Source organism: Propithecus coquereli, unplaced genomic scaffold (genome assembly GCF_000956105.1).
Source record: "Propithecus coquereli isolate 6110/MARCELLA unplaced genomic scaffold, Pcoq_1.0 Scaffold131, whole genome shotgun sequence".
Taxonomy (NCBI): domain Eukaryota; kingdom Metazoa; phylum Chordata; class Mammalia; order Primates; family Indriidae; genus Propithecus; species Propithecus coquereli.
The window spans coordinates 493,800-505,899 of NW_012137303.1; the positions used below are offsets into that span (position 1 = coordinate 493,800).

Here is a 12,100-nt window from a genome sequence, read left to right on the forward strand (position 1 = left end):
TACTGGCCAGGTATTTTATAGAATGCCTCATAATCAGGGTTTATCTGATGTTTTTCCTCCTAATTTGGCTGGGGGAAGAATTCCACACAGGTGAGGTGCCCTTCTCATTGCAGTATGTCTGGAAGCACATGCTGTTGGTGTGACTTGTGACTGGTGATGACGGTCTTGGTTGCTTGGTTAGGTAGCATCTGCCAAGCCTCTCTACCGGTAAGTTACACATTTTTATTTTCCATGCTCTGTTCGTTAGGAGCAAGTCACTAAGTCGAGTCTACTGTTAAGGGGAGGGAAATTAAAGTTTAGATTCCGGAGTGATCTAAAATGTGGCATATACATATTCAAACCACCACAGCATTAATATCTATTTTGGGAGAGAGATTTTGAGGCTACGTGCATGTATGTTCTGCTGATGGCTTCCAAGCCTGGAGTTTTCATCCATTCCTAAAGCCTGACCGCTGGCCTCTCTGTGCTGGGCATCTTCCACTTGTTCTCCAGGCTTACCCTTTACCCTTCTCCACCCTCCTCTCTGCTTCAGAATACTCTCCTGCATTTTATCAACAGGGAAGCCCAGCAGGCGATTGGAGAGGAGGAGGAAAGTGGGGTCAGGGTATTTTTTCCCTGTTCTCTCCATGAGGGGTCACCCCAGGTTCTTTGGGCTCCTGACAGAAAGCAACCAGGTATTCATGACTTTCTTTCCTTCAGGCTCTGGTACCCTTCCCTCCTCTCATCCTGTCTGGTGACAGCTCTGTTGCTCCTGGGTAAGGGTCCTGCCCTGTCCCTGTAGCTCCTCATATCCTGCCAACACTTTTGTTATTAGTCCCTTTGTAAATAAGCCCTCCTTGAATTATCCTAAATTGAATGTGCCATCTGTTTCTTGTTGGGATCTTGACTGATACATTGAACATGGCTTCTAAGAGACACACCTCCATAAACCCTTTTAAGAAATTCCTTTTTTAAAAAAACATTTTTTTTCACTTACGTTACTTTAAATTGGGTTTTCATTCCTTGTAACCAAAAGTATGCTGTCTCAGAGATTATAATGCTACCTTCTACGTAACTAAAACAATAACAAATGCTAATTTGCATTTCATTTTTTAATTAATTAATTTTTGAGACAGAGTCTCACTCTGTTGCCCAGGCTAGAGTGCCATAGCCTCAGCCTAGCTCACAGCAACCTCAAACTCCTGGGCTCAAGCAATCCTCCTGTCTCAGCCTCCAGAGTAGCTAGCACTACAGGTGCACGCCATCACGCACCCAGCTAATTTTTATATTTTTAGTAGAGATGGGTTCTCTCTCTTGCTAAGGCTGGTCTTGAACTCCTAACCTCGAGGACCTCAAGCAGATCCTCCTACCTGGGCCTCCCAGAGTGCTAAGATTACAGGTGTGAGCAATCGCATTTCATAATGATAGCTGATGTCAAACATCTTTTTGTGTGTTTATTTACCTCCTTATATGCTCTTTGATGAAATGTCTGTTTGTGCCTTTTGCCCATTTTTTTATTGGGTTGTTTTCTTATTGCTGAGTTTTGAGGATTCCTTATATATTCTAGATTCAAGTCCTCTGTCAGATACATGATTTTCACATATTTTCTGTCAATTTTAAGCTTCTTTTTTTCATTGTCTTAACAGTGTCTTTTGTAGAGCAAATGTGTTAAATGTTGATGAAGCCCAATTTATTATTTTTTTCTTTTATGGAAAGTGCCATATCTAAGAACTCATCATTCAACTCAGGGTCATGTGGTTCTGCTATGTTTTCTTCTAAAAGTTTTATTTTATGTTTACATTTATATCTATGGTCAATTTTTAGTTAATTTCGGTTTAAATTGTGAGGTTTATGCCAGGATTTCTTTCCTTCTTTACTTACCTCCTTTCCTTCCATTTTTCCTTCCTTCTTTCCTTCCTTTCTCCTTTCCACCTTTTCTTCCTTCCTCTCTCTCTCCCTAACTTCCTTTGCGTATGAATATCACATTGTCCCAATGTTATTTATTGAAAGATTATTATTTCTTCATTGATTTTTTTTTGCACCTTTGTCAAAAACCAATTAGCCATATTTGTGTAAGTTTATTTCTGGACTCTCCATTCTGATCAATTGATCTATATGTTTATCTTTCTGCCAATACCACACTATCTTTTTTTTTTTTTTTTGAGAAAACCATTTTTATTATCATCACCACCCAGCTTATTTGTGCTGGATTATGTAACCAAATGGCCAGATCTTCTAAAGAACATCTACATAACATTTCTTTCATGTTCAAAAGATGAAAATAACTGTACAAGGTTAAGTACAAAAGTACACAAGACAGCGGACACGAAAAAATTCATGTATGAGATTTTATCCCACCTGCAGCTTTTAGATATTTGAAAAGTAGAATTTATGAACTAAAAAATATTGTCCTTCTATAGGCCTGTCAAGTTTAATGGAAGTGGGTTTAACCTGATTACAACACTAACACCAGTATCACTGATCTGATATTTACAAAAAATCGTATTTTTCAATAAATTAAAGTCAATACAACACCCATGCAAACTAGAATGCTAGCTGTTTGGTGAACAAGGACTTGACATCAGAGGAGGAAGTCTATAAAGTCCCAAACTTTACATGTGTGAACTTTTTCAAACTGTATCCATTCCTCGCATTGAAGATGTGAAACCCAAACCCATTCCTCTTTGTGTATGGGTTTGTGATCTTGCCATTTCATACTGAGCATCTAGATTTCTGAATACTTCTTCCTGTTGTTTCAAAGTCTTGTAGCTCTCTTCATCAACTGAGCTACATCCAGCTTCATCTTCACTCTTAATACCCATTAATTTCCTAAATTTCACGTTTTGGTCCTTGTTTCCAAAATTCAATTTTTCCCATATTTCAGCAGATTGGGATTTGTCTCCTTCTTTCTTGCCTTGCCAAAGCATTTTCCTTTTTTTCTCTTGCTCAGCAAATTTCACTGGATTCACAGCTGCTGGGTTATAATAGCTAGGTACAGCTATTCCGGTCTCTGCTAAAGCTTTAGCTTGTAGGGCTGCTATTTGAGCTGCCATAGCTATCTGAGGTGTTACTTGTGTCCCTGATGCCAACAGGGCAGCAACATTCAGAACAGAACCTCCAGTAGCTGCAGCTGCTGCAGCTATTTCTTGTTTTTGTTTTTCAACCATTTCCTTCTCTCATTGTTCTTGTAATTTCTTTGCCCTTTGCAACCTCCTAGCTAAAGCTTCTTGTGCATCCATTGCTGTGTTTCTGCTTCTGAAGGGAGGTGGACTAGGAGTCCGGCTTGAACTTCTGCTAAATCTTCTTGGTTTTTCAATTCTCTTTTTTCTATCTCGACTTCTGCTCCTTGTCCTACTCCTGCTTCTAGTCCTATGCCTGTGTCTTGATCTTGAGCGGGAACGAGACCTGATCCGCCGTTTTCTTTCCCTGCTTCTGGATCGCGACTTCTTCCTCTCCCTGCTTCTACTACGATGGCGTTTTTCACGAGACCTAGATCTTGAGTGACTTCTGCCTCTTGATGACTTTCTTTCTTTACGTTAGTGTCTGTCCTCACCATTTTCAGATGAATTTAGTCGCTCTCTTCCTTTATCAGAAGAATGTTCTTTGTCATTATGTTCCTCAGACTTGTGTTTCTTAGAGGATTTATCTTTGGATTCATGTCTTCTTGCCTCTTTGCTTCTGCTCCGGCTCCTGTGTTTTCTTCCTTCTTTATCCGATTTTCGTTTTCTTTCTCTTGACCTTGATCGTGATCTTGAATAATGATGCTTTGAGGCTCTAGGAGAAACAGATACATCTGACTGCTCTTTTTTATCATCTCTGTGTGGGGTTGTCTTTTCTGGGGCTAGTCCATCTCGTTCTGTATCACTAGTCGCCATAGTTCAGAGTCCTAGCCGCTAGGGCGGCGCCTCCACTTGCCGCTCTCAACAGTTCCTGCGGTCCCGACGCTTCGCCACAGACTAAATCGCTCCCACACTATCTTGATTACTGAAGTTTATAGTAAGTCTTAAAATCAGGTAGTGTGATTTTTCGTTTCATTTTTCTCTTCCAACATTGATTTAGTCTTTTTAGTTCCTTTGCCTTATCCATATAGATTTTAGAAGCATATTTTCACTCTCTCCAAAAAATCCTGCTGGGATTTTGACAACAATTGCATTAAATCTATAGATCAATTTGGAGAGAATGAACAAAGTAATGTTGGTGTTCTTTTTCCATACGCTTGCTTCTTGCCCTTTTGTTTTCAGAGTCTTCAAATAGTTGCCTCACACATTCTGTCCATGTTTTCTAGTTGTATTCAATGGGAGAAAAAAATAAAACATACCTATTCTATCTCTCCTGGAAATAGGGACTTGGGATACTGTTTTTTTGTTTTTTAAATTATAATAAGAGACCAAGATCTCTTGGAAATAAAGAATATGATAGCAGGAAAAACATTTAACAGAAGGTTTGGAAGACAAAGTTTAGAATGACTTCCAAAAAAGTGGATAAACATCAAAGATGGAAAATAATAGCAAAAAGAAAATTGAACAACCAATTCAGGAGATTTAATATCATCTGATTACTGGAAATTGCAGCAAAAGAAAAGAGAAAAAAAATAGAGGAGAATTTTATCAAGACATACAAGAAAAATTCTCAGAACTGAAGGACTTCAGAATCTAGATGAAAAGGATTGCTCTTTATGGCTAATATTTTAATGTCAAATTTAAAAAAATATTTCCCTGGGTCAAAGTCATGAAGATTTTCCTCTTTGTTATATTCCAGAAGCTTTATTTGTTTGTTTGCTTACTTACATTCAGATATACAGTCTAGCTGGAATTGGCTTTGTGGTTAATGTGAAATAAGTAAATTTATCATTTTTCCTTGTGAACAGTCATTTAATCACTTTTTTCCTTATAGATATTCACGATTTATGCAAAGACTATTCTTAGTCCATATTTCTGCAGTGCGCCCTTGGTCATAAAGCAAGGGAGATCTTTGCTTTTTTAAATGTGGAGATCTAAGTCTCAATTCTATTTAGTGATATTGCCTTTCTTTGGACAATGTCATATTTTCTTAATTATATTACCTTTATGTCTTTATATTTGGTAAAGTAAGTCTTCTAAGTTTACTTTCCTTCTTTAAAATGATTTGGGCTACTTTGGCCCTTTTCACTTTCATAATATTTTTAAATCAATTTATCAATCTCCGCACAAAAACCTGATGGTATTGTTATCAAAAATTCAGGGGAAATGGGGACTTATTGTTTAATGGGTACAGAGTTTCAGTTTGGGAAGATGTAAAAAGTTCTGGTGATAGATGGTGGTGATGGTTGCACAATAATGCAATGTATATAATGCCACTGAACTGCATGCTTAAAAATGGTTAAAATAATACCTTTTATGTTTTGTATATTTTATCACAATAAAAAAAGATAAAAAGAGATTGTCATTTTATTGACTTTGTTGATAGTCTCTATTTTGTATTTAGTTTCAATTGCATTATTAATATCTGCTCTTTGCTTCATTATTTCTTTCCCTAAAGTTCCTGTGGGAGTAAATTAGTGGTTGAACTAATTGCATGTCATGGCTGCTTAGATTGTTATTCTTAAGCATTTATTTTATTTATATACATGTATTTAAGGATGTCCGGCTAAGTGCACTTCTATTTGCATACGACATGTTTTGATATGTACAATTTTTATTATCATTTATTTCAAAATAGTTCCTAATTTTGATGGTGATTTCTTCATTAAACCACAAATTATTTAGAACTATATTTATTGTTTTGCAAATAAATACACTTTTTAATTTTTATGTTTTGATCTCTGGCATAATTTTATTACTGTGAAATCATAGATGTATCTAACCTGTTATGTTTTTGGAGACTTACTTTGTGGTCTAGTAAAATGTCAAATTTGAGATAATTCCATGTGTGTTTGAAAAAAGTTTAAATCCTGGAGTTAATGTATGCACTGTTCTCTATATATGTATGTTATGTGAATTGTATTACTTTGTCTGATGGTTATTTTTCCATTTATGTTTTTTATTAGTTTTCAGAGAGGTATATCGTGCTAAAATATTCCACTGTAATTGTGGTTTTATCAGTTTCTCCTTTTACTTCCATCAAATCCTGTTTTTTTTTTTCTATCTTTTGATGTTCTAGGAGCAAGAAATTCTGGATATAGCATAATTTATGTAGTATGACTTGGAAATATCAGGCACTACCTCCAAGTGAACAACTGTGACAAGAGAAGCCTAGGAGAAAAAAAAAATCTGACTTTATTTTATACAGGATTTAGAATATTCATTGAGACTTAAGAGAAATACTGTTACTTAGACATACTTTTACAAGTTTCCTTTCTCAAAAGAAATGGGAAAAATATAATTCAAATATATATTTTTTTCTCATGAGAAACTGTGGATAAGGGTTGAGGAGATGCTGCAGTAGAGGTTCCAATCACTGTCTGCTTAAAAATGAGCCTGGTTCCATCCACTCGGCCTGACCTAGAGATGGCTGACTCTATAGTCTCCCAAAACTGCATCCTAAGGAACCCACATCCCATAACCACTCTGAAAGGAGAGAGACACTTGGAACTGGTTTGACTAGAATTTCAACTTCATGCGTGGGTGCACCTTTGCCTCTTAATTTACAATGTTGAGGTTAATGAGCCATGCAGCCTCAATTTAAAGAGGATGTTTCTTTAGCAGCTTTTTCACTTGACTGATTTGTTTTCTTAAAAAGTTACTATTAATACAGGACTACATGATAAAAAAAAAAAGAAGGGAAGTCCAAATGCAGGGATTTTTAGCCTGGGGCAAAAAGTCATTAATAATTTTGTGAAAATAATATTAGAATCAACATATTAAAGCTTGTTTGCCTAGAGGCAATAGACCTGATAACTAAATAATCTATGTGGAGAAAAATATCAAGTAACAAAAGTTGAGCAAAGTTGCAGATAAAAGAAATGAGATCTTCAAGCCTCAGTTTCCCCATCTACATGGGGACTAAAACCCACTTCACCTAATTTTTAAGCATTAAATCACTTAATGAGTATAAGACATTCAGTCCAGTTCTTACATATGTATAAGAATCACACAGTTTTTCTTAAGAAAGCAAACAAGGCCCAGGACCACCAAGTTTCTGAGTTAATTAAAAGAGAAAAAATATTTTATGGCTTAATGTAATTGGTGGAATAAGTAAATAAATAACCCCTCCCCCGGGCAAAGGTTTTCTTCAGACGAGTGTAGAGAATGGACTTACACTAAGAATTTTTGACTTGGACAAACTAAATGCTTTCAGTAGAGTTTCTATAACATATCACAGGTAACCAAGAGCTATTCAATTGTGGTGGTTCCATAGTGTGATGGTTTGCACTCTGGACTCTAAATGCAGCAATCTGAGTTCAAGTCTCAGGGAAACCTGCTGTGGGTTTTCCGTCTCTCGCTTTAATTCCCCTCAGGGAAAACACTTTTGACATAAATTACTAAAATCAGTTTTTTGCCTGATATCTCCTGTGAATTCCTGCAAGTACCGACAGATCTACATCTAGGTGAAGAGTCAAGATAGAATTCTACTTCAGTATAATACAATTTATTTTAGGGGTAAGAAAAGAAGCATCAGAAGTAAATACAAGAGAAAGATGACAAAAATTGTGCTCCGCTGCGACTAGAAAAGTAACTCTGATAGAAAGTAATCATTGACCCATATAATGCTTATCTTCTCTGCACATCAAAAAGATCGTTTGAAATTGTTAAATATTTCAAACATGGAAAGTAATTTAATGGCATCGGAGGTACCAGTTAATAACAATTAATAGCAAGTTTCTTTTCTACCCAGGACCTCTATTCCTTTTAAATGCTGTGTAATACATTTTGGTGTGAATACACTGTCTTTGACACAAAATACATCTTAGCTGAATATAAAATTCTTGACTCACATTGTATCTCCTTAAATATTTTGTAGGTGTTTCTCCACTCTCATAACATTGGATATTTCTCTAGAGAAGGCTATTTCTCATCTTTCTGTCTTCTGGACAAGAAGTTATAAGCCTCGGAAGCTACTATTTGTGTCTTCCAATCATTCGTGAAGCCCACATAAACACTTTTGTCACCTGAACATGATGGAGGAAGTAGGAAGCACTGATGAAAGAATCTGCTCTGGGGTCTCTATGCAGGAGAATTGAGGTATTAATTCTTACTAACGTAAAATTTGGGCAAATTTATGACTCTTTGCTTTGTACTGTTAAAAAAAATCTCAGTTCCTTCTAGTATGTGTAGCATAACTACAATCTCTTTCCATCTCTGGGCCCAAGATAGTTTTTACCTTTCTCTCAAACCAGTCTTGGACTCTGTTCCCAAGAGTCTTTTCAGTATCAGCTTCTGGTGTCCAGTGGCTGAAAAGGTCTAATATGTTGGGAAGCTCTTTATAAACTGTTAAGAAACACTCCACTCAAAAACAGACAAACTCCCATGGACCGATGAGCACGGTACTCCTTGCATCACACAAACACCAATATCCCATGGGCAGCAATATCCTAGCCCAGGCTAAATCCAGCAGGTTAAATTGTACCACTTCCTGGCCTCATCACCACAGAGAATAAAGTCAGAACAGTGAACCAACTCTGAATGATAGAGGTAGGTGGTGATGTTAATCTCCAGCCTAGGCAGAAGCAGACTGGTACAGTTGCTGTGTGCGAGGACCTTGGAGCCAAAATCAAGAGACGTTCTATGTTCCAATCTGCTGCCCTCTAGCTCTGAGATCTCAGCCATTCATGTATATTTAAACTTCCGTGGACCTTCTGATTTGTAAAATGAATATGTTGTGAGAGCTATAAATTTTCAGACATGTACGCAATCTGTCCGGAAAGTATCAGCCATGTAATAGGAAAAATAGAGACATTTATTGAAGATCACACAAGATACAAGAAACACTGTGCATAGGACAATGACGCCTCAATCCCCTTCAAAGTTCTCCCAGCGTCTCTTAACCTAACCTGTACACATTCAATATTCTCAGGTGTTCTACTTGTTGCAGGCCTTCCAGAATGTGGATCACTTTCCACAGATTCTCGACCATCTTGGAAGCGTTTGTGCCACACTTACATGTGCACTACACTCAGTGCATCATCCCCAAAAGCCTTCCGAATCATCCGAATAGTTTCCGCAGAGGAATGTCCAAGCTCAACGCAAAATTTGATGCAGATTCCTTGCTCTACTCGCTCATTTTGAATGCAATGACCACGCAGTACACATGCTTACTCAACAGTTTCGAGCCCCAGCTGAGCAGTACAGTGAAGAGGTCATTATTCACACATGCGCATTCCAGTCCACTGTCCTTGGCTGCCAGGTTACATCCATGCCGTGCTAACCGTTTGTTATATTAACAACGGCCGGATAGTTTCCGGACAGACCTCGTAAAGCCTTTGGAATGGTGGTGTGTAATAAGTACTTGAAAAACAGGACCTGCTATTTATTGTTTTTGGATACTAACAAATCTAACCTTGAATCTGCTAACAACGTAATAATTCTGGGAGTGCCCTCTGTGGAATATATGAAACCTGGATTCACAATCCTATCTGGAAGTCCTCAGTTAAAATACCATTACGCTGTGAGGCATTTAGTAGTTTCTTCATCTGTAAAATGGAGATAAAAGTATTATGTGGTTTGCCCTAAACTCACATCTTAAACCATCCTTAAGTGTTCCATGAAAATTACCTGTCAGTATCACTACTTTTTATGACCCTGACTTCCCTTGAGTTGACAGTAGTTAACGAGGGTACCATGGTCCTATTTAGAAAGGAAGAGGCCGCTGAAATCTGATAGGAAGTTATGTGAGATTCCCTGTTGGCTGTGATCTAAAGAATTAAATGAAGTAAATCCTCTATGGGTGAAGCCAATTTTTAAGTAAACCCAAGGAAAGGTAGTCCCCATTGATTGAGGAAAGAGGATGTTTATCTTAACCTGCAGGTGGAGGAGAGGCTAGGTTTTGGTTAAATTAGCTGGGAAAACCGAAGGAAAGTCTTGCAATGTTCCTGGTAAAACCGTAGCCGGCAGGATTCGAACCTGCGCAGGGAGACCCCAACGGATTTCAAGTCCATCGCCTTAACCACTCGGCCACGACTACGTACTTACTACAACCTACTCCAGCTGAAAGAAGAGGTAAACTATGAGTAAATGTGTGGTGCATTTGGAAACAGTAGTTCTGGCAATAAAGAATTTCATAATTCTATCCAGGCCTCTCCCACACGAATGCAAGCGATGGCCCAGAGCAAATTAAGAACCAACAGATGCATTTCAAAAAAGGGCCCCTAAACAAGCGACTCAAACTTCCTGGGTGCTGGAGTTTGTCCGCTAGCCGCTAATATCCACAGACACGCACGTTCGTTGACACCTAATTCCCAAGAACCCGCAGAAAGGGAATCTTGAGTTGAGTGTTGGCTCCAAGCAATCTAAAGCTTGTAAATGCCAATGGGGGAAGGAATGAACGGAACGTGCAAAAATGGGGATCATCTGCGTTTACTTACAGAGTTTAAATCAGGAATCTCTTCAGTGGTATTCAACTGACTTGTCCTTCCAAAGAAACGGTTAAACCCGGACTGATGAGGTGATAGACTGGGAGGAGAGGACTGGTTTCTGTCCTAACTGGAAGATAGGTTGCTGGGGAAGTCTCTGACCTTCAGGGAAAGATTACTACAGTTGGTTCTGGTGAAGGACTCTAGACCATTTCCAAGAGATGGAAGCCCTCGGCCACCTGAGCCCGGGGGAAAAGGGAAGAACTCAGAAAAAGGTTTTCAAGTATCTTGACTGAGAGAGAGGGCATCTCTGTCCTCCCTAACACAGAAAATCTAGAAAAAGAGGTGAAAACACATAAATGTCAGAATAAATTAAGCTAAATTAATAGTGTTGATTCTTGCATCAGAGACTACAGTATGTGGTTTATTAGAGTGGGATACAAAGGGGGACTTGAATTATATTCTTTTTTACGGAAATGTCGGGAAAAATATCTCCGAATTCTACAAATGGAAGTGGGTCGCCGGGGCAGATACAAAGGGAAGGTGAGTGACTTCTATGACCAAGGCCGGCAATTTCTCTCTGACAGTGAAAGCTCTCCCACATTTGTTTTCCCTCTAAAATAAAAAGAATAACGTTTCCTTCACTGTATTCTTGCAAGTATTGTTTTGTCTCACTACTATGGCACTTGCTATATATCTCCGTTCGGACTTATAAAGGGTTTATAACCTTTGATGCAGTAAACTCATTTTGAAGTTCATTGTCCTTGAACAGTCTTCCCAAAGTGCTGTCCTAGCCCCACAGTTTGCCCACCTCCTGGGAACTTATGAGGTGTGCAAATTCTCGGGCTTGATTCAGATCAACAGAATCAGAACTTGGGGTGGTGGGGATAGGGGGATGATGTCTAGCAGTCTGTTTTAACAAGCATCCAACTGGTTCTGATGCCCGCTGAAGTTTGAGAACCCAGTATCCCAGAGAAATAATCTTAACCAAAGCAAAAAATGTACTGCACAAAAATCTTTTATTTCTAATTACGATAGTGAAAAATAGATATTAAAAATGGATAATTTTTGGCTCCTTTTGCCTAATAGATAATTACAAACCTACTAAAAACATGTTGGAAGACTGTAATTGCTCAGGGAAAATTTTATGATATATGTTCACTGACAATAGCAGGATGCAACAAACATGACTTCATCTATGCAAAATTTTTGAATATAAAATCCTAGAAGTAAAAGAGGAATACTCCAAAATATTGCCAGTGCTGGTTTCTGGATTGTGGGATTATGTGTTAATTTTTGTTTATTTTTCTACAGTGTGAAATAATCATTATCATCCAAGTTTTATGAGTGAATTAGCAGAATCATGTATTTTATTAATTGGGTATTTATTGATGTTGCTTATGAGTTGACATTTGCTCGAAGTAGACCTTGGACTAATCAACTTATCTTGTTCAATGTACTCCACAGTGAATGCATGCATCTTGAACTTGTTTCTCAAATAACCAATGCTCATCAGATATTGTTAGAATTAATGAAGATTTTTCCTCTCCTTCTTGCCTGCTGATGTTTAACTTGATTTTTTTATTTTAAAAATCATTTTGAAAGGACACTGGGATAGAGAACAGTTTTATGAGT

General features: G+C 37.8%; 1 non-coding gene and 1 pseudogene across 2 annotated transcripts; both read right to left on the reverse strand.

Moving 5' to 3' along the window:
• Window positions 1–2,125: 2,125 nt before the first annotated feature.
• On the reverse strand, window positions 2,126–3,759 carry LOC105805674 (annotated as a pseudogene). The gene has a single exon (XR_001137222.1). The product of XR_001137222.1 is annotated as an arginine/serine-rich coiled-coil protein 2 pseudogene (transcript).
• Window positions 3,760–9,995: 6,236 nt separating this feature from the next.
• TRNAS-UGA lies at window positions 9,996–10,077 on the reverse strand. The gene has a single exon. It is a non-coding gene; the product is annotated as a tRNA-Ser (tRNA).
• Window positions 10,078–12,100: the final 2,023 nt, after the last annotated feature.